Raw genomic sequence first — 21,546 nt, forward strand, 5'->3', positions numbered from 1 at the left:
TTTCCTCAATGTCAGCAAAACAAAAGAGCTGGTCATTGACTTCAGGAAGGGGGGCACTGCACATGCATCTGTCTACATCAATGGTACTGAGGATGAGAGGGTTGAGAGCTTCAAGTTCCTCGGAGTGAATATCACTCATAGCCTGTCCTGGTCCAACCACGTAGACGCCACGGTCAAGAAAGCTCACCAGCACTTCTTCCTCAGGAAGCTGAAGACATTTGGCATGTCCCTTTTGACACTCACCAACTTTTATCGATGCACCATAGAAAGCATCCTTTCTGGATACATCACGGCTTGGTATGGCAGCTGCTCTGCCCAGGACCGTAAGAAACTGCAGAAAGTTGTGGATACAGCCGAGCACATCACTGAAACCAGCCTCCCCTCCCTGGACTCTGTCTATACCTCTCGTTGCCTTGGTGAAGCAGCCAGCATAATCAAAGACCCCATCCACCTGGGACATTCTCTCTTCTCCCCTCTCCCATCAGGCAGAAGATACAGGAGCCTGAGGGCACGTACCACCAGGCTCAAGAACAACTGCTGTCCCACTGTTATAAGACTATTGAATGGTTCCCTTGTACGATGAGATGGACTCTTGACCTCACAATCTACCTTGTTGTGACCTTGCACCTTATTGTCTACCTGCACCGCACTTCCTCTGCAGCTGTGACACTTTACTCTGTATTCCGTTGTTGTTTTACTCTGTACTTCCTTGATGCACTGTGTAATGAATTGATCTGTATGAATGGTATGCAAGACAAGTTTTTCACTGTACCATGGTACAAGTGACAATAATAAACCAATATCAATACAAAGATTAAACAAAGCTGAAGGAGCAGTATTGGTTAAGGAAATAATTACAGCTGTAGAAGGACAGTATGCTTGCCTGATCAACAAATGAGAGTTACCATGTAATTTAAATGAGAACAAAAATAGAGGAAGTAAATTGTTGAAGGTGTACCACAGGCCCATGAAGAGTCAGACAGAAGTAAAAACAGTTCTGTCAGCAAATCTTTGTGAAGTGCAAAATCAAAGAGGGATTTCAGAAAACCATCTGGGATAGAAATAGTTTAAAGCTTAGAGGTTGCAGATATCTTAAATGCCATTTTAACTAGCACATAGCAAGCTCATCAGGAGAAGGAGCACTTCTGAGCAGTTTTAGAAAATGAAACTTGAAATAGTCAGAGGTGTATTTCGATGTTAGTGATTGTAATTCAGTGAATTTATCATATTTATCAATGGATAAAGGCAGACCAAGAGAAAAATTTTCAATGAAGATAAGGGCCGATTTTACTAGTCTATGAGATGCAATTTAGCAGAAGTGGACTGCAAGCACCTCTTTTAAGGTAAATTAGTGGGAGTAGGGATTCAGATTGAGAGGGTTCCCACTGGAGGATGGGACTCCAATTCTAGATCACTGTTCCATTGCACTTGGAAAAGCATACTGTATATTGTAGGATAATGGAAAATGAAAAGAACCCGTGTCTGATACCCAGAACTCAATACTGGATACAACCTAGAGGAATGTAGAAAGTGCAGGGTTGAAATTCAGAAGGAAGACTTTAATGTAGGAAGCATGATGTGGGAGTTTGCAGATCTTGCATATATGTGGTACATCCGTGGGCAAAAGGCTGCAGGATAAGATGAATGGACAGGGTAGAAAGCGGCAACTGAAATTTTGTCTGGAGAAGTGTGAGTTAGTGCATATAATAAAAGTTGTGAGTTCATGCATATAATAAAAGTTAGGATTCTGAAAACTGTGGAGGATCCTTGGAGTGCATGTCCATGGATCCCTGAAAGTGGCAGTAGATAATGTGACTATTAGCTGAGGCATAGCGATTGGGAACAGGGAAGTCACAGCAGGACTATAAAGTCCTAGTTAGGGCACAGCATTGTGTACAATGCTGGTCACCACATTACTGAAAGAACTAGGGAGAGCCATGGCCAGATTGACTATGGAGACACAGGTGCTGGAATCTGGAGCAAAAAACAAATTGCTGGAGGAACTCAGCAGGTTGAGCAGCATCTGTGGGGCGGTGGTGAGGGAGGAATAGCCGACATTTCAGTTCCTGATGCAGGGTCTCAACCCGAAACATTGAAAATTCTTTTCCTCCCACAGATGCTGCTTGACCTGCTGAGTTCCTCCTGCAGTTTGTTTCTTGCGCAAGATTTACTCTGATATTCCCAGGACTGGAGAAGTTTAGGGTCTTTGGAACAGAAGAGACTATGGTGATTTAGTTGAGATGTATAAAATTATCAGAAAAACAAACAGGTTGGGTTGAAAAGATCTATTTCTTTTAACAAAGAGGATGTGGATGGTAACCGGGGGGTTGATATTCACGTTATCAGGCAGAACAATTAGAGAGGTGTTGAGGAAATATATTTTTCCCCAGAGTGGTGAGTGTCTGGAGCTTATTGCCTAATTGGAGTGTTGAGGCAGAAATAGTGGGATTGTGCTGAATAATGCTTCCTCAGCCAGCAGGGGCCAATGATGTTGTGTGCTATAAATTTCTATGATTCCATGGATTTGATAGGCTGAAATGGCCTATCATTGTTTGTGTAGTGTTTCTCTTTCATGTTAAAAGAATTGAATACAGCGGTCACATTTTGTAGCATTTTCTGCTGTGAAAACAAGGCCCACTTTCTCTGTCAGGGGAATGTAAATGGCCTTGTGGCTCTATTCAAAGGAGAAAAGGAGGACATCCCAGCTGGTGATTACCCCTCAACCAACATCATCATCATATTGCCATTTTGTTGGCAAATGCTAATAGGGGCAAACTGGTTGCTGCCCCTATTAGCCACCTATTCGCCATTTAGGGGTCTTCAGAAGTCGTTGTGCTTCATTAATGTTCTTTGGGATGACTTGCACTTGTGAAAGTTGCCATGTAAATGTTAATCTAAATTCACACTAGCACCAAAAAAGGAGTGCTGGATGTTAGTGTGAATTGGTGTGCATACTTAATTTTCTTTCCCTCTTGCACTAAAATGCAGTTGCACACTGAATCAGTGGTAGATGGTTCAACAGTAATTTAGTAGTTGTAGTGGAATTATTTTCTTCATAAATAATGTATGAGAGGAAAATTCCATGCCACGAAACTGAAATGTGTTGCTTATCAAACATTAACATATTTGTGCTTCGGTACTGTTTCGAATTTCTGTAAAGTGTCTACTTAGGAAATAATGAGTGTGATGGCATGTGCATGGAGGAGGTGTGAGGGGGTTGATCATGGCTATTGATTATAATACAAACCACTTGCCATGATTACCTTTACGTAAGCATGCTGTTGGGAATTGCAGGGTTTAACAATGATCCTTGCTATAAATACTGTTGCCCAGGTGCAAATGAAGTGAACATAATCCTGAGAACTTTCCCACTGGGGTGATAGCAGCTCGCCTGAACATTTAACTAAAAGGCTACTTTAATATCAGAGGAAGTATGGAACAACTTGTATTGGACCTTATGTGGAAGTTAGTGTTTTGTGATCAACTTTATGATCAACTTTTATCAGAATTTTCAGAATTGTAATATTCTCTTCTTTGTGCATTAAGATAAACTGTTGTATCCTTGTTGAATTTCATGACCCTAATAATGTTAATAAAAAGTGTTAATGCCAAAATGCGTGTAACTGAATGAGTTGTGCACATATAAAGTTAAAATTGGACCAAGAAAAATTCCTGAGGTGTCATTGAAAGGTGCAGGATTTTGTTGCAGTCATAGATTTAATGCTATATTTTTCAAACTACCTGAAGTGCGTCAGCTGATGAAATTACAATCCTACCATGCCACATTGCAAACACATCCTCTGAAAACTTGGAGCCACATTTTCCTCCCCTCATCTTCCTACAATTTGACTTAAAATAATATAACTTTCTGAAGTAATATTCTTGCATAATTTTTTTTTGTAATGTCAGAATCAAATAGTCAGACTTTCTCTTGTCCTTATACAGACTAAATTGCAGGGAGAAAATAAAATGCTAAATGCGATCTTATTAATGTGCTCACATTCCAGAAAGAAATCAGCTGATTTGAAAGTTGAACCAGGATTGATTTTCAGTTTTACATTAATCTGTTTGAGGGTCACCGTAACTGAATGTTACTTGAACAGTTTTATTTATTCAGTCTTTTTATAAGTAAATATGTTATTGCTATCTGATCCTAAAACTTGCACAAATCATTATCTGAGATCTAAGGCAGTGCTCCCCATCATGATAAGAAACATTCTCCCTTCATGTTTGCTGTATTTCCCGCGTAGATATGAATACAAATAAACAAAAAAAAAGCAAACGTCAAGGTGTTTCTGTTCTTTGGTTTTGATCATGTGCAGAGACATTTTATCACAAGTTTATTATAGCCTACTATACTTTCCCCTTGACGTCTGCTTTTTTAATACCCTTTTTCTCCTATTTTTATTTTGATGAGGAACCTTTTTACCTCATTAATGTTTTTCTTTTGTTGCTGTATCCCACTTAAGTTCTACTATTTTCTCATTTCCTGAGTTCTTACTATGCTGGATCCCATTATAATTGGCATGCGCTGCAATAATGTATTAACAGATTTTCCAACCCAGTTTAATATATGATCTAAAATCTCAAAGTCTGTTCTAATAGCTTTTGTCAAAATTACAAATGATGTGGTAATCCCATGACGGTATTGGTTACAGGGCTACAGTGAAATAGAGAATTCACGTTGGGTTAGATGCATTATAAGTGTGTGAGTAATGTTGGATGGAACCAAGATATAGAAATCAAATAATGTCATTTAACTTGGAAAGACAGTACTTGATGTATAGGTACATTAATAAAGATCTAAAACTAAGGTTCCTGGATAATTTGTTAGTATAACACTATGCACTAAATATCACTGCTGAAATATAGTCATCAAAAATGTAGGAATGATGATGGGAAAGGGAATCCACGCATGAAAAGTTGGAGGAGATCACTGTGGTAGAAAGGAATACAGCAGGATTTTAAGTATAAAGCTTGTGATATGGGATCTGTCAATTCTCATTACTTAGAACTGCATCTTAAGTAATAGAATAATAAGAAAAGGGTGGGATCACTCAGTGGGTCACACAGCATCTGTGGAAAGAGTAAGAATTGACATTTCGGGATAGTGATCTTTCAAAGTAAAGGTATTACTGAGACAGCTTATAAGCAAAAATAGAACAAAGAAGATATGAAGGCAGGAAAAGAACACAAGTGTGACATCTGTGAAAGGTTAGTGGGCAGGACTGATCAAGTGACTAAAGGAATTATGGTGCACGGCAGAAAGTGGAAACTGACCAAAGATGAGGACAGCAAAGATATAAACGATGACGTCAAACACTGCTTCAAATGAGATTTGGAGAAAGTACCAGTGGGGGAATTCAATTGCTCTGCTGCAGAATCACATTTAAATTAATTTGTCTTTTCAAATAATGCTTAATTTTCAACCTGTGCTCCATCAACTGCAATCTTGTATGTATATTTTGTTTTATTTTATTTTAAGTTTTTTATTGCATGTCGATCAAGTTCTCTCAGGTGATTTAGTTTTATGCCGTCATCCATGGATCACAGCAGGTCAACGACGTTCTCATTCCACACTTAAGTTGGTATGTACTCCAGAGTACTGTACCATGTTTCACTCTCCCTGACTCAATGAGTGGTATGATTTTAAATGCAAGAAGTACCTGATACGTTAAGGATTGTATTTGCCTGTAAAGGCAAGAGTTGTCACTGTAAAATGTTTGGTTTAATCTTTACCTTCTTGCATGTTTCATGACCTCTAAAAAGAGAGAAAAATTATACTTTTTGTACTGAAATAGCAAAACTAAAGCAGGAAATTGAAGGGATACACTGAGTGTATTTTAATATGTTTACACTTTTTTAATATTGAGAATTTTGGTATGATGCATAACTAGGGAAGACTGTTGGGAATGTAAGAATTCAATCAATACTGCATAGCTTCTGAATTCAGGGAGTGTAAAATCAAGCCAGATCTCGACATGAACTGTGGCCTTTCTGGTCTTGGGAGGGCTTTTGGATCCCTACTTTGTTTTTATGCATTTCTAAAGCCAGACTGTCAACGTCTGCTGTGACAGCTTCTGCATTAGTGGCTGTTGGAGGTGAATGATATGAAGGAGAGCTTGCAAATGTGACTCCAGTAGTTGTGAACTGCACCACAATTGATTTCTGACAGATCAGCTTCATTGTTCTTACAGCTATCGCCACAATACCAAATGGTGCTGGTGCCATGGGTGTTCCGATAACATTCAACTTTATTCCTGAAAGTTACATGAAACGTTTCAGTGTTCTAAACAGATCATTGAAAAAAATCTTGCATTGCCTCAGTGGTTGAACAATTAATTATTTCCTATTTGGTGGCGAGGTGGGGGGGGGGGGGGAGGTCTGAATTATACTTAGCTTGAACAAAGGGGAGTGGAATTATCCACCATTTGATGCATTACAAAATCTAATGTGTAGTTTATTGGCCAGACTTGTCTATTCTCTCGAATGGTCAGTTTATATATTGTTTAGATCTAGTAAATACTCGAAAATTGCAGGCTGTGAGCACAGCTAATATGTGAGTCCTCACCCTCAAGAAAGTTTAATACCGTTATACCCTGTGAAGACTTATCTGAACAGCAACTTTCACTTACAAATCTCCTGTAATATGGTTAAGATGTTCAGAGGGTCTTCCCAGCAGAGCTATCAAAGCCAACAGCAGGGAGAGATAAAATTCAGGGATTTGTGGGAGTCCAGAACTGAAGGAAGCAGTTTTCTCAAGTAGTTATTGTCTGGAGATTATGGATAACTGAAAATGGGGAATGGGGGTGGTGTTGGCGGATGCCACAGTTGAAATTAAAAATGGAGGCATACTGAACTGGAAGCCACTGAAGGTCGGCAAGCAGAGGGCACTTGTTTCACTGCTGACCACAAAAACCCATCCCATGTAATCGGGGCACATTTTCCCAAAAAAAAAATGAATGGCGAGGGGTAATAGGATTGCTGTGTTTATGATTTGCAAAGTAATGTAGGCTATGATTAGCCGTTACATCTTACCAGAACAGCACATCTGAAGGATGCAGCCTGAGTTTGAAGCAAAGTAAATTCAAAACTAATTGATACGATGGTCTGAATTTTAATCTGCAGGATTGTGCAGGTTTGGGTGTAGGTGGAGGGTGGGGGGGGGGGGCGGATACAAGGGGTGGTGGGGATAGAGGTGTGGTAGTGGTAATGGTGATGGTTTACCCAGCATAATTGTCAATGTGTCAGATAACCAAGTCCACCCCTCAACATTTCAGTGGAGTAGGTTTGATCACATCCTCTTTGGGAAAGGCATTTTGTCAATGACCATTTATTATCACTCAAAGCAATATCTCATCCAACTTTTCAGTTTGTTTTCTGAATAGTGCAGTGAGTAAGAGGCATGAAGCATGAAATAGGGTTTATAGCCAGAGACAGTTTCTGTGATACATCTCAATACCAGTGCCTCAGGAGGCTTGGGGTGTTAAGTCATATGATGGTAGACATCCTGTTGAACGCAGATGGACAAATGTTACCAGTGGCTGTCAAAGTCATCATTGCCCTCAACATTCTTGTCTCCAGATTTTTCCAAGGTTCTGTTGGAGATGTATCCAGGATCTCTCAATTTATTGTCTCCTAACGCATTAAATAGTCACTCGAGTTGTTTACTAGGGTCAGCAATTAAATCAGCTTTGTCTCTGGTGGCAGTCAAAAAATGTAGGAGCTCCACTGTGCACAGTCAACTGAAATCCAGACTCTCCCAGAAGCAGAGTTACCATGTGCAGCTGGTGTCCAACACCAAAATCAAATGTTTATCGAGACTCAAGAAAGACTGCAGATGCTGGATATCTGGAGCAACACGCAAACTGCTGGAGGAACTCAGCGGGTCAGGCAGCATCTGTGGAGGGAAATGGATAGTCGACGTTTCGAGTCGAAACCCTTCATCAAGACTGGAAAGAAAGAAGGGAGAAGCCAGGATAAAAGGGTAGGGGGAGGGAGTGGATCAAGAGCTGGTGGGTGATAGGTGGATCCAGGTGAGAGGGGGAAAATAGGTAAGTGGGGGAGGGGGAGAGTGGGAATGATGTGAGAAGCTGGGAGGTGATGGGTGGAAGTGACAAAGTGATGAAGAAGATAGAATCTGATTGGAGAGGACAGTGAACCATGGAAGAAAGGGAAGGAGGTGAGCAGGGGGACTGGTGAGAAGGGTGTGTTGGGGATGGGCAGATTGAGAGGGCGGGGGAGGGAAAGAGAAGGGTTGATGGGGTCAGTAGGATAAGGGAAAACAAAGTGGGGACAGAGGGGAGTGGTCACCGGAAGTTAGAGAAATCGACGTTCATGCCATCAGGTTGGAGACTCCCAAGGTGGAATTTGAGGAGTTGTTCCTTGTCAAAGGAACTGTCAGGTGCTGTCAAATGTTTATGGAGTTGTGTACAAAATTACTGGGCAGTTGTATTGATGTACGAAGGGATGATAGAAAGAGGGTAAGGCATTGCATTTGAATGTAGTGGTTCTTCGATTATAATATTATCTTTGTAGGTATTTATTTAGCTCATTAATGTTCTTGACCCAATATCTATTGTTGGGTGCTGGGTAGAGAGAAGCTTTCTATCTTGTTTAGAGCCTTGGAGTTGTACAGAATAGAAACAGGCCTTTCAGTCTATTGAGTCCATACCAACCATCAAGTACCCATCTATTACCGATGTTATTTACCAGCACTTGGTCTTCTATGCCTTGGGGGTTCAAGTTCTTGTCTGGATACCACCCACTCTGTTTCTATCCACTATGCTTCCTGCTTGACCGCTCTCTGACCCATCCCATCTTGGATACACCATCCCCAGCCTCTCAGTACATTCACTTTCTCTGCCCTCCCCTCCCCCCTCAAACTCTCCCTGTATGGCTGTCTCCTTTGATCCTGCTCCAACTGCCCCTCCTCAACCCCACATGATCCTTTCTCTGAATGCCTTCTCAGTGGCTTTCTTTGATTTACTTCCCTGTAATCTCTGCAATACAGAGTGATCAAGGAGGAAGGGCCCATTCTATTACACATAACATCTTGGGGATTGTGTGTGCTAGAGTATTGTTGGTTCATCAGTAGATCAACTGAAATGCCACTATGCCCCATAATTTGGATGTCCTTGATCTATATAAACCCAAGCTGTGGATCATATTTGTATAACTAAGGCTTGGGCTCTTTTTTTGCAGGAAGGGTGTTGAGACAATATACGGAATACAATGGAAATTCCCCATAGGTTCTGCCTGATATAAAGAATCACAAACACATGGCTCTTTTTTCTTTAGCAGAATTTTTCTACTAATTAAGTAGGCATTGATATAAGATGACCCAAAAAAGGTTAGTTAGGTAAGGGAAGGAGACAGGGTGAAGGGACTACAGTGACTCATGTGGAGGATAAACACCAGTATGTACTGGATGGGCCAGTTGTTATAAGTTCATTATAACCATTATATTTCTACTTATCTGAAAGCAGATTAAAGTTTCACACAGTTCATAATCCTGAACTATGATGTTGGTGTTTGTTAGTTGCCCCAAAGAATAAACCTTATTGGTGGACGACTTTTAGTCATCTGATTACTTGAGCTTCTGATAGGTTTAATGGCTGTACCATATATAATTGCTTGAAATACAGTTAGACTCTTTATGTGGTAAGCTGACAATATAAGTTAAATTCTTCATTCATCAAAGCTCTCCTCATTATCCCAAAGGTTCAACTATCCCTGTGCAGAGTAATGAAGCTGTAAATCAAATTCCCAGCAAGTGCAATTAATTCTCTTGATGATTTTTTTTCTTAAAATATCAGGATAATTATTTGGTTGGCTGCCCAATGAATACAGACAAATGATCAGATTCTGGAACGTTGATGGATTACTATGATTCCTGTGCTGCAGGCGCTAATTGGCAAGCTAATTAAGAAATGTCACCTGTGGTTAACCGATGAAAGTATTAGTAAATGATAGCTTGACATATTGGCTTTTTTTTCCTGGATTTATCTTGGGAAGAAACTATAGTAAATGATAGCTTGACATATTGGCTTTTTTTTCCTGGATTTATCTTGGGAAGAAACTATGTGATACATTTTTGTATGGGTTTAACCAGTGGGGCTGAATCGAATTTCTTAGACTCTGCCCTACTTACTTAAGTTCCTTCAAGAAGATGGTCAGCAAGAGAAAGGGGCTTGATGAGCTGAATGGCCCCTTCTTCCCTGCAACACTTTCTTATATTGGTATTTCTTGTGCAGCCGTGGAGGAACAGTTCCTTTGAATAACTAAACAATGCATCAAAGCAGTGGGTCAGCAAGTGGGCTTCGTGCTGTGCACCTTTGCCATTTATTGGAAGGACGTTATTCAATAGTGGAATAAGAGGTAATGCTTCTCTTAAGTCTTTTTTTAAATGTTGACTGTAAGCAGCAGTTCTCTTCATTCAGTGTAATCCACTTTAAATTCTAATGGTCTTTGCAGTGTGACAGTATGGTGACTTGCTAAGTTTAAATCCTTTGCAGTCTTGGCCTGCTTTGTAGTTCGCCCAATATAAGTGTGTTTGATCAGGAAGCGTATGTAGAACTGACAAGAGTCTAACAATGAAACTTTCAAAGTATTCAAGATCCCTCAGATTTTCAATTTGTTTCATACATGTCTTTTATTTTCTATAGAAGACCAAATTGCATAAACGTGTAAAGCTGATGACTTCACTTCTACTCTGGGTTTATAATTCTGAAAATAGTTTTTGGTTATTGTGGAGAAGAAAAATGAAACTTTGTTATTGAAATCATATCCGCGGTTCTTGGGACTCACAAAAGGATAGGTAATTTTAGACTGATCCCCATATTAAGCAAGGTTGGTTTGTGCAGAACAACTGTCTGAAAATTAACCTGCTGTTGAACAGCTGGCAAAAAAAAGTATTTCTAAGCTGAGGATGCTGGTGGGGGTGTGAGATGTATGTTGTTACTGAACTGGGAATGTAATGGCTTAATCTCAACATTTGGTGACCTCTAATTCCAGGCTAAGAAACAGAAGAGAACGGATATAAAAGGAAAGAATGTTGCCTGGAAATTCATTCCTTGTCGGTAGTACTAAGCACATATAGCAACATCAGCACATTGTATACTACCTCTGAAATTCATTGAATGAAGTTAATGGAATGAATTTTGGAAACAGAGTACAGTGTACTTACTTTACTGTACACAGTGTTTACCACTACCAACCAGGAACGTATTTCGAGGCACATATACTTTGTTAATTTTGTGTTGGAAAGTTTTATAGCCAAAGGATTACTTTTGATGTTAGAACAAAAGTTGCTGACACTGATAATCTGAAACAAAAACAGAAAATGCTTAGATCATTCAACGGTTCTGGCAGCATCAGTGACGAACAGTCACTGTTGAGTGGCCATCACACTCCTCATGGTCCTATCTTGAAAGATGACTGAGTAGGAAATCAATCTTTTAATCATATTTTTCCAGAGGGGACGTTGAAATGCAATCTGCCTTTCAGCTTCATTGTAATAAGGAAATTCAGTTCATTTTAACTATGAAAATATTTTGGAATGAAAGGAGTGCCACTATCTCTCAGTCAATTTTCTTTTGTTCAGGTTTGAAAATGCTAAATATTTTCAAAATGAAGTAGAGTTTTAAAAAATAATTTGGTTGCTAGATTAAGTTAGGAATTGAAAGATTGCTTTCGGGAATACTCTTAGAAAATTCTTTTCTTATACATGGTGCCCATCAAATAGAATGAAATGTTAACATCTTTTTTGCAAGTTTATCTCAACATATTTCGGTCTCTCTGAAACAATGTGGAATGGTTGTTGTCAAATTTTTTTTTTGATAATCTCTAGTACTGAGTCCAAATTTGACTGAAAGTGAAAACAGAAAATGGTAGAAATATCTGCAGAACCTAACAACACCTGAACTGTTTTGGATAGAGACTAGTGTTGTGATTATATTATAATTGCACAATTGAGTATTTTCTTATTAGGGCACCTCATGAAAATTTTAATTGCCACACACAGCTGCAGAAAGAGTGTTACATAGGAACAAACACTGTAAGTCAGTGCTAATTCCAAAGTGCGTGTTCTCGTTATTGTACTTCATATGATTCTACAAAAATGAGTTTGTGTAGGAAAGAATGGCTTTGATAGAGCATTGACTCACAATAACATATAATAGAGACCAATGAAGATTTGCCTAAACTCAATGTAATTTGAATGAAAGATGATCTCAGTAAGATGTACAGGATTTTGAAGAGGGAGTTTTCTTCAGCTGGAGAGCCTAGAAAGTTGGGGCACAGGAGTTGGTCATTTAGGATTGAGATGAGGAGAGATTTCTTTAGGCAGAGGGTTGTAAATCTTTGGACTTCTCTTCGTCAGAGGACTGCGGATGCTCTGTTGTTGAGTATGTTTAAGGGGCTTTAAGATTTTTGGACCCCAAGGAAATTGGGCAGGACTTTAGGTACAGAATCTTTGGTGATAGTGAATGGAGGAAGAGGCTGCACAGAGACCTACATCTCTTCTACTTTTTATGTTACATTCTGATGTAGTCTGTTATGTCCTTTGAATATCTGCCTCCTCCCACTCCCATCTCCGCTACCGTTTATAAACAAACGTCTCCTTTGTAATTTTTTTCCCCTGTTTTTACTGTATTTACTGGGTCACATTTATATTAATACATTCTTTTCAATTTCAATTTCCCTCTCCAATTATCAGGTGTGTATTTGTGATGAGAGGGAGCCATGCACATGTGTTAACATTTAAGCAGCAGAGCTTTTTCAACAGTTGTCTTGGACTCTTCGTCTTTGGATTAAAACCTCACTCTGTCACGTATGTGTGGTAGCTGGCCCACATTAAACAAAATCACGCTTGGGCAACTTCTATGCCACAATATGAAGTTTGTCACCATAAATATCAGGAACCTCGTGGATAACCCCAATAGCGACAAACCTAAGGGTTGCTCTACTATCAGAGCTTGGGAATTCAGATGCTTGACATTGACAACATTGCCCTGGGTTGGGCAGGAGATGGCCAGTTTGAAGAACAATGCAGTGGATGCACCATCTTCTGGAAGGGTAAGCTGGAAGGTGAGCGCTGTCTTCATGTGGTGAGCTTTGCTGTCAAGTGTGAGTTAGTCTGGTATCTCTAAAAGTGTACATCTCGTGACCTTTGGGCTCAACCTAATGTGGGACTATCACACTACAGTCATTTGTTCACATGCCTCAACCCTAATGGAAATGGGGAACTGGCCAGCATCCCAGAGGGAAGCAGGCTGATCCTCCTTGGTGACTGTATTGGCAAGATAGTGAAGGATATCATCCTCTGGCAAGGTACGATTAGCAAGAAGGGAGAAGGGAAGGCTAACTTCCACAGAGTCCTCCTCCTTACAAAATGCCTGTTGTTCCAGAGACATGAACACAAGATCTCACAGCAACATCCCTACACCAAGTGCTGGCATCTGTTAGAGATCGTAGTACGAGCAGGAGACTGCAAGCATATCCACATCGCCCATGCCATTGATAAGCACCAGTAGCTACTGGAGCAACCAATGCCTTAGATGCTCTGTTACCACTAATAACCTGGTTCCAAGGCATCTGCAGCAACGGGAACATTGCTGCAAGAAAATCAATGCTGAAGGTTTCGAGGACTTCACAAAGGTGGCTCTTCTCAGACACCTCCACCTGACGACCTCCAAACAGCATGAGCTATAAAGTGTCCATAGTGTTTAGACTGCCCTGAAGTCTACCTCAATTAGCACCTGCGAAGAAACTCTTCGTTTATCAATGAGAATGCACCAGGACTGGTTCAGTCAGAATGACTAAGAGATCCAGGAGCAGTGCAGGGCTTCCTTGGACTGGAAACCAATTCCTCCAGCCTTCAAGGGAAAATAATCGAGTCTACAGGCACCTGCGGGCCGAGGTACGACAGGCAACTCGTGGTGGGAGGAAAATGTGCAGGAGGTCAGCAACTCACTCACAGATATGAAATGTCTGGATTCTTCAGCAGTGTCAAGGACAAATGGAGAGACAGTAAGCACCCCGTGGAGGGAACACTTTGGGAGAAACTCCTCCAGTCTGACTGTCCTTGACTTGACCTTGACACGAGCACTCAACTCGTTTCATTATCTGGTCCAGCTTTGTCAGTGCACTTGACAGGAAAGAAGTCGAAAAGTCTATGGCAAACAGCAACAAGGCCTCGCGAGCAGATAATATCCTTGCTGAAGTTATAAAACTTGTGGGAGAGGAACTTCACTCACAAATTTATTAATGTTGCCTCCCATGTGTGGGAAGCAGAAGACATGGTAATGGACCTCAGATGCCATAATTGTGTCAGTCTTCAAGAAAGGAGACAAATCTTGTTGCAGGAACCAAAGAGCGGTCTCCCTGCTGTCTGCCACGGGAAAGTCATCCTCAATTGTTTCATCCCAGTGGTTCAAAAGCTACTTCCATGTGGATTCCAACTGCCTGGAATCACAGTGGACATGATCTTCACCATGCATCCACTCAGAGAGATTTATTAGCCACTGCGGGCAGAATACAGATTCTTGCGATTGTTCATAGGCCGAACTACATGTCATCAACCATTTGTTCACTGAAGCATGTGCAAGATTGTTCTTCAATGCTGGCGAAACAAGATCTCTCTAGCAATCAGTTCCCACTGAACAACAATGCCCTCTGACAATAGGGGTCCACAAGGAGAGCTTGGTTAATGTGGATTGCTCCTTGCATCTCACCAGGTTCATTGGCCAGACCACAACATTTGCATCCCAAAGCAAACACCCTGCTCTGAGCTCTGTCGTGGCAAGAGATTACCAGGAGAACAGAGGATACGCTTTAAGAATTCTTTCCAAACCTCCTTGGAATAAATATAAGATTCTTGCTGACTCATCCCAGTCAGCAAGATAAGATCTTTATTAGTCACATGTACATCGAAACACACAGTGAAATGCATCAATTTTGCATTGAGTGCTCTGGAGGCAGCCCGCAAATGTTGCCATGCATGCCCACAACTTCCTAACCCATACGTCTTTGGAATGTGGGAGGAAACCGGAGCACCCGGAGGAAACCCATGCAGACACAGAGAGAATATACAAAATCCTTACAGACAGCGGCTGGAATTGAACCCAGGTCGCTGGCGCTGTAATAGCGTTACTCTAACCACTACACTACCATGCCTGCCATATATACTTGATAAGCTAATTTGTACCTTCTCCAATGCCCATATTTTATTCTGCAAGATCACTGACCTGAAACATTAACTCTGATTCTCTCTCCAAAATGCTGCCCAGTCCCCAGCATTTTCTGCTTTTATCATGTTCTCCATGCTCTCGTCCTCTGTGTTGCTCCTCACTCTGAAGGCTGTTCATTTACAAATGGGTTTCAGCCATCCAGCCTATCAGTCAGCAATCTGGGCTGGGCAAAAATTGAATGGTGTTGGACAATACGAAGTGGACCATTAAGTTGGTCTCAACTAACTTTGGAGCAAAGTGCTCTGGGTGGTCAGATGGTTCTGCTTCCCTGAAGACCATTGGATTCACCTGATTAGTCATCAAACCTGTATTGCTAAATGAAGTATTTTTGTATTGTTAAATGGAGTACATGCCACCCTGTGCTGTGGGGTGGTTGAGTTCTTAGAAAACAGTCTGTATTGCGATTTTCCATAACGTGAAGCCACATCATCTGCGCATGCATCAAGAAATGCAAGTTGAAAAAAATGTTTATTTATTTACTTCTTTTTCTACATAAATTTTGTGTAGTTACTTTTATTCTTGGGTACAAGGCAGGGAGTGCTTTTTCTGGGAGAGAGGCAGCTGGCCCAGAAAAATAGGTATACCATCTGAAATAAAAATTCTGCATTGAGCTTTTTTTAAATCATGAATGATCTCAAAGCTCTTCAGAAGCGCATCCAGTTATTTTAAACAATAACTTGTTCACAGCTCTTTGAGGTAACGCTAAAAATATATTGTTAACGACACATCTGTTTATGTAAAATTAGTTCATGCCTTCTGCTCAGTATGGTGTTGCAAATTTTTGTTTTAAGCCCTTTATTTTCTTGTTAAGGAAGATGAAAATCACTGAAGCAAACACTGATTAAAACACTGATTTTTACTTGGATGACTACTACCGGTGCTGAATTTCACAGCTAAGAATCCTGATCATTCCTTTATGGAAATCAGTTAAATTCCCTATTGCTGTTGCCTCTGTAAGCTTTAAATCGTTTTGCAGCTCAGATGGCTCAGCTTGGATTTGTGCTTTAACAATCTCTGTAGACCTGTGATAATCAGAGTGCCTGCTATTGCAGTTAATTATGTAGTCTGTATCTAAAAAAAGCAGTGATTATTTGACTCTTCAGGTGCTATATGGATGCTCTCCTTCCCTCCTCCTCTCCAGCAGATTGTTATATCCATCCTGTTCCCTTCTTAACAATAGTGTAGAAAGGAGACAAGTGCAATGAGGTACAGAGCTTGGGTATCAATTAGTTTACTTAGTGTAACTGAATTGCATTTGCATTTGTAAAATATGCACAGGAAGCAGATCCTGCTCACTATACTGATCCAGCACAGATTATGAGAGCTACATGTTTGTGAAAACCTGTTCCCGAGTTTGACTCTGTCATTGTAGCGCAGAGCACAGGGATTGCGTCTTGCATCACCTTTTCTGTTTTTGTGTAAGTGCAGTTGAATCTGCAGCAGAACCAGAAGGAAAGAACCTGACTTTCCTTCAAAGTTAGTTGGAGTCTTCTCACTCGAGATACAGTCTACATGCTGGAGGCCGGGGTGGAGTAGAAGTGTCTGAGTGTTCCAGAACTTGTGTTGAAAACACTGAATGATGGCCGTCAGCTCTCAGTTTCCTGAATTGCTGCACAGATTTCTAATTAGGACAGGAATGACCGTCATTCTAATCACAATATTGAGCACATGCTTGATAGATGTAGTTGATTGTAGCATTAGATGGTACAGCAATTCCAACACACAGGGACATAAGAGGCTGCAGAGAGTAGTGGACACATCCCTGTCCATCATGGGCACAGCCTTCCCTGCCATTGAAAGCATCTACGTGAGGTGCTGCCTCAAGGAGGTGGCATCTTTCATCAAGGATCCCCACCATCTGCAATTTACCCTCTTCTTGCTGCCTCCATCGGGCAGAAGGTACAGAAGTCCCACACCACCAAGTTCAGGAATAGTCACTTTCCTACAACCATCAGGTTCTTGAACCGACGTGCACACCCCTAATCCTACCTGAGCAGCAGAACAGTACGGACCACCTCTTGCATTACCAAGGACTGTCTCTGATTGTGTTTTTTTGCACTAATGTCTTGTTTTGCGCAGTCTTTTTCTTCACTGTCTTGTATAATTTATGTCCTGGGTATAGTCTGAATCTATGTGCCTGTGATACTGCTGCAAGCAAGATTTTCATTGTTACCTGTACCTCACCATATTTGTGCATATGACAATAAATTTGACTTGACTTTACCTTGCAATTTCTATTAACTGTTTTAGGCACTGGTATAAAGGTATGTTTCAAGGTACTTGCATTAAGTGATTTGCCATATTCTAAGATCAATTCAATGTCATCTGGAAAATTAGGAGGAAATTATGTAGTTGTAAACAAACAATTTTTAAAGTGTTGATTTGTAGCACATGTGGTTTGTCAAACTAATTGCTATAACAGTGTGAAAGAGTTGGAAGCAGTTCCCAAGATCAAAAAAGCTATCAGCAATCATAAAGCTGGGTCAGGCAAAATTTGAATGGTGTTGGATGGACCATTATGTATGTCTGAAGTACCTTTAGAGTCAATTGATTTGGGTGAGGTTGGATAATTCTGTTTCCCTGAAGGAGGTTAGATTTAAGGCTGTTGAACAGACTGATCCTCCTCTGCACTCCAGTTTCCATACAGACAGGCATTGTGAGTTTGATCTGCCCCAGTCCATTATCCTAGCATTCTTCTTATGATTCAAACGAATATTCACATTTCAGTACAACTCCATGACCTTTAAATGTCCCTTTGCAGATGAGGTGCCAAATTGTACATTATATTGCAGACCAAGAGTTAATGTCCTATAGTAACTAAATGTTTAAGGCCCAGCTAAATTAATGAATAGATTACATCAAAAAACTTAAATGTGCATGTGGTGGATGTATGCTCATTATAGAAGAAACATGTTTATGAAAGCAGACTTGAGTCGGTCACTGAAACACATCCAGTCAAAGTGAAGTCATTATGAGCCAAACTAATGATGTCCCAAGTGCAACATGACACTATTTCATTTTGGAGAATAGATTTGTTTTAACTGTTATAACTCGAAGTTTGCAATACAATATACAATTTAACTGATACCGCAATCGGCTCCTTTTTCTCCTAACGTCCTCTCTCTCTAAATGGGCATTTGCACCCTCCACAAGCTAACATTCTTGTTTTTTTTTGATGAATCCCTATCTCCCTTCCATCCCCATAATAAACATATTTGAATTCCGTCATGTAATGCCTCTGATATGTTGGATATGTTGGATGCAGGTAGGGAAGATGTTTTGTAGTTTGGTTTCTGGGACAATTTCGTTGTGTGATGTTAATTTGTGTTGCTGTACATGATAAGTATTCCAGTTCCTAAAAGGTATAAATATAGCAAACTGTTTTTGCTGTGGATTAGACTGCTTAATAATTATTAGAGTACTGTGGAAGCACATTTGAGCTAAGATCTGCTAGGTTACTTTTATGTTAACATCAGGACTGTGAAATGACATTCAAGATTATTCCAGAGCATTTGTTGGGTTATGACTAATTCATAACATTCATAGTATTAAAAAAAAAATTGCATTTCATGATTCTACCCTCTTCCCCTGAAGATGTTTATTCACATTGTCATAGAGAATCATAGTCGTATAGCACAGAAACCAGCCCTTTGGCCCGCCATGTCCTTGCCAACCTTTTTGCCCATCTACACGAATTCCATTTGCCTGCATTAGGTCTGTATCCTTCTATGCCTTTCTATATGTCTCTTTATCATAGTAACTGCATCTGACTCCATCACCTCCTCTGGCAGTGAGTTCCGGATATCAACCACTCTCTGTGTAAAAGAAAACTTTACCTCTTCAAGCCCCCTTTAAAACTCCTTCCTCTCATCTTAACCCAATGCCTTTTTGTTTTTGATTAACATTACCATCGGAAAAGATTTTGACTATCGACCCTATCTATGTCTTTTATAATTTTGTATACCCCTGTCAGGTTCCCCCCCCTCAGCCCCCTTTCACGCCAGGGATAACCCTCCTGCTTATCCAATTTCTCCCCCACACTAAAGTCCTCCAAACCAGGCAACATCCTGGTGAATTTTCTCTGCACTCTGTCCAGCGCAACCACATCCTTCCTATAGTGTGCCAATCAGAACTTCACACAAGGCTCCAAGTGTGGTCTAACCAGCGTTTTGTAAAGTTGCAGCATAATCTCCCTACTTTTATATTCTCTGCCTTTTATGTGCTATTGAGTTGAACTTATGTGTGTTTGTTACTAAACTCTACCTGTGAATATTTTTGGACTACACTTGTAATGAACAGTTTGCTGTTGTCAAATATCCAAGGTAATTTAAAAATTAGAGTAACCAGAGGAGTTTTCTGATGTATCTTGCATTGCAGGTTGAATATAATTTTTCACTTTGCTTTTATTTTTCACGGTTCGCACATAAATTACTGTAGAAATAAGATTTAGTGAAGTTCCACAAGCATTTCCTGAGTAATACATCTTAATGCAAAGTTTATTCATTTTATCTATAAATCACAAATGGGAGCTATGCTTCGAAATTTATATCAAGTCATCTGTAACTTGCAGTCCACCCTGTGTCCTTTCTCTTCAGTGGCCTGAATGCTGAACCGATAATCGCGACACTAATGCTATACTTGGGGTTTTAAACTCTGGGCAGTTCCCAGTTATTGGCTGCTAAGCTGCTTGGTATAACTCTTTGGATGAGAACCTCCAGCTCATGTTCTCACGAGGAGTACATGAGTGGAAGAGTATGTACAGAGAAAAGTAGTAGGAAGAAATTACCAAAAAGATCTTGGTTCAAAATGCTAGAAATCTGAAATAAAACAGAATATGCTTGAAGTATTCAGCAAGAAAGGCAGCATCTGTGGGGAAAGAAACTGAGTTAACATTTCGGGTACAAGAAAAAATATTGGGTTATCTGAACTTACTCTGAGACAACAAAGCTGTAGCATCTTTTCGTGGATGGATTTTATGATCCATTTCTTCCATCTATCCGCTACTTGCTATAAAATAACATTTTCCATGCTGGTTATAATAGGGTAGATGTTTTGTCCCAGATCACCAATTGCCTGTTGCTGGACAATACTTTTTGTTCCAGTATGGCCCTAGGAACAATGTGGCATAGAGCAGCATGGTAGCTGGGCCAGTGCTGAGATCCTGCTCACAGAATGGCTTTGACAGCCAGTGAGGCACTTGGAAATGGTTAAAAAAAATAAAAATATTACAAAATATTTTGCATTTAAAGCTAAATAAATTGCATAGAAAAGGTATTTAAATAAATGTGATTTAATTTGAAGAAAAAGCTCTATTTGCCTTTCTCAGTGATATCTCCCTGTTGTTTGAATGTGGCCACTGTGACTAATCTGGCACAGGATAAGCACACATGCTCTCCAGCTTAAGAGGTTCACATTGCTGCATTGGGCAGGTCACAAGATGTTGTCACCAGCTTAGGCCAGTGCCAGCAATGGAAATCAGAAATTCCATGGATAAATGAGAGTATTTTCCAGTGTTATAGCTGGTCTGGTAATGGAAGATCTAGCTCTACTTATTTGGTTAATCTATTGCATATATTTTATGTGTCAGTATTTGGATTAAATATTTTAATCATGTAGGCAGCAATGTTTGGGTTGTTATAATGTTAAAAATCCTGTCATAATGTAAAATTATAAAAATAGTTGCAATAATGTTAGGGATCATGTATATAATTCACAGAGTAGCTCAGCAACAACTTATTTGCTCTATTTTGGAGTACTCAAATTAATTTTCCTTTGAATTTTCATTCTATCACCTCAAACCGTGGTTTATTAGCCCTCTGTTTCTGTATTCAAAGCCTATCCACGGTGGCCTCCAGTTGTATTCTTGTTAGCCTGTCAGTCACTGGTGGTGGTCTGTCTCTTAAAAAGCACTGCTGCTTGGCAAATGTGCTGATAAAGACAGTAAAGGTCAGTGAGTCTGACAGTTGGCCTGACCCATAAAATCCTGGCCTGCCTCGCCCTGTATCTGCTGAGAACGGTGGTGTGCAGTCTGTAGAAGTATGCTCAAACCTCCTTCACCTCCACACTGAAGAAGTAAATGCCTTTCTGAAAGGAAAGGAGGAAATTTGGTGTGGGTAAATCTTTGAAGCTGATGTTACAAGATGAGAAGGTTGTTAAAGCAATCGGGATTGTTGGCTTTATTGTAGGAAGTACTTAAGCAAAGAAGCCGCATCATTCTCTGGTTAAGCTCCAGCCGGAGTTTTGTGTTCATTTCTGAGCACCACACTTAAGGGATATGTTAAAGCATCGGGGAAGG

General features: G+C 40.3%; 1 protein-coding gene across 3 annotated transcripts in view; it reads left to right on the top strand.

Moving 5' to 3' along the window:
- Positions 1 to 21,546, top strand: part of LOC127575100 (probable E3 ubiquitin-protein ligase RNF144A-A) — a 64,589-nt gene that overhangs the window by 10,189 nt on the left and 32,854 nt on the right. Inside the window, exon 1 of one of the 3 annotated variants that reach the window (XM_052024756.1) lies at positions 10,357 to 10,380. The exons of the other annotated variants lie outside the window; for them this stretch is intronic. The gene's annotated coding sequence lies outside the window, so the exon portion shown is untranslated. Of the gene's footprint in view, positions 1 to 10,356; positions 10,381 to 21,546 lie in introns of those variants that run through there. 3 annotated transcript variants of the gene reach the window in all.

The sequence above is a fragment of the Pristis pectinata genome, chromosome 10 (genome assembly GCF_009764475.1).
Source record: "Pristis pectinata isolate sPriPec2 chromosome 10, sPriPec2.1.pri, whole genome shotgun sequence".
Taxonomy (NCBI): Eukaryota; Metazoa; Chordata; class Chondrichthyes; order Rhinopristiformes; family Pristidae; genus Pristis; species Pristis pectinata.